Consider the following 1986-nt stretch of genomic DNA (forward strand, 5'->3'; position numbering starts at 1 on the left):
CCCTGGTGGGGAATATCAGCTCGACGTGTCAGGAGAGACGCAGAGAAGATAACTGTAAGACAAATAGTGAGCAGAGAAGATGATTATAAAGAAGAAAAAAAGCTAGCCTTGCTTCTTGTGTCATGTTTCAGTAAACAGGCGATAAACTTATTAAAAGTGCTTTTCAAAGGCCTTCCAGCTTCAGAAATGAAAAACTGAGGCATATTTGTGAAGCTCCTACTAACTGCTATAATCTCAGGGGGGGTTGATAAAGCCTACATAATAAATGACTAACTGAAAATGACATCCCATAGACTTGAACCCAGCGCGAGAACAAAGTAAGCCACCCACCACGCCTTATTAAGAAAAGAAGAAAGAGAAGCTTCCAGGGCAGCATTTCACAGAGAGTGAGTCCAAGTTTAAAAACACTGGGCACATATTGTTCTTTGATCACAGAATGTGATGCAGTGTTGATCAGCCTCCGTGGAGACAAATATGAGATGATTTTCTACAGCAACGCTTTAGGATATTAAATGAGGCAGGTATTCATACCACACTTTTCTCCCATCCCAACAGTGAGAGCATCAGTGGACGATTCCTATAACAGACAGAGGGTGAAAATAATTACATAATATAATGGCGTAAAACCAGATTCATGCTCCAAAGAGGATGAACTCGATGTCTGTCTCTACTGTCACCCATGCCTCTCTTCACACAGTGCAGGGTTTTAGCTTCACTCTTTAGAGCTGCTAAATTATGGTCTGTATTCTGTTCAGTAGGAACAGAGCACAGTGCACTGCTCCAACAATGGTAGTAGTAATTAGCATTTTTATGTAAAATGGTTGAAGGCATACTGGGAATACTTTTATAATGATTAAATGTTAACACTTTCACACTCTAACACCTGTAACAATAAATGTTAGAAGAGAATGTGCCATTCAGAAGGTTAGCTTGTTGGACACGATTCTATTATGTTTAAAGGCAGTTATTGTAGCTCTCACGCTGAAAAGAAAGATGGATGTATTTTATTCTATTAAAACTTTTCTGATTATTCCTTTAAAAATTGAGAGTTACAGATTTGCACTGGTTACTTTGTTTCTATATATTTCTGCTAATTTACATTTCTGTATAAGTAATTGCATTCAGTTTTATTTGCAGCAAGAGCTGCAAATAAAACTGTACTACTTACTTTACTTCTTATAATTATAGTAAATTATTGTATGGTTTCTACCTTATTGTAAATAATTATTGTAAATATTGAAAAACAAAAGCTGTATTACAGACCTTAGATAGACATGCCTCAGAACAGTTACCTGACTCTACTATGGACTGCATCTAAAAGACTTACAAAGACTCCATATTCTGCTTTAAGTAACTAAGAGCAATTTTAAATGGGTTTAAATGGGTTCTGAAAACAAACAGCTGAATGGGATTAGAAATGGACTTGACACTAATCTTCAGTAAATATCTAATCACCTGTCTGCTGCTCTGCCTTGGTCAGTTTCAGTGGATGTGTTTCAAACTGGCAGAAATATTTAGGCAAAAGTAATCAAGTAAATAAGTCGGGTGAAAGGAATGGATGAGAGGTTCCAATGTTGAGCTTTTCCTTTCCGAGTGCAGATGTACAAATGCAAAGTGCATTTCAACTATTGCAAAGAAATCACTTCAGTCAGTATTTTTGTAACTAGGCTCTTATTGGCTGAGGGGTCGCAAGACAAAGGAAGCTTTGAACCAGTAATTCACAGTACACACGATTTAAAAACCAGTCCATATACCATTTATATGTCCACATATGCATTTCCCTGTGATTTTTCAGTTAGTCTTGTATTTGATTGGGTGTACGTATGATGGGGTCAGGATTGGGTTTTTTTATGTTTGGTCTTTGGGTTTCTGTTAATACTGGATACTGTCACTCACCAAGCACATCTCATATTCATTCTAAACACAGCCACTGCTCCCACAAACAAATTAAATCCCTTCCTATATGCCACGGTGCTTTTTCCTCTT

This window comes from Aulonocara sp. 'chitande type north' Nkhata Bay, linkage group LG5 (assembly GCF_057382095.1).
Source record: "Aulonocara sp. 'chitande type north' Nkhata Bay isolate Kocher_YH1m ecotype deep benthic linkage group LG5, A_spYH_male_GT1.1, whole genome shotgun sequence".
NCBI classification, from domain to species: domain Eukaryota; kingdom Metazoa; phylum Chordata; class Actinopteri; order Cichliformes; family Cichlidae; genus Aulonocara; species Aulonocara sp. 'chitande type north' Nkhata Bay.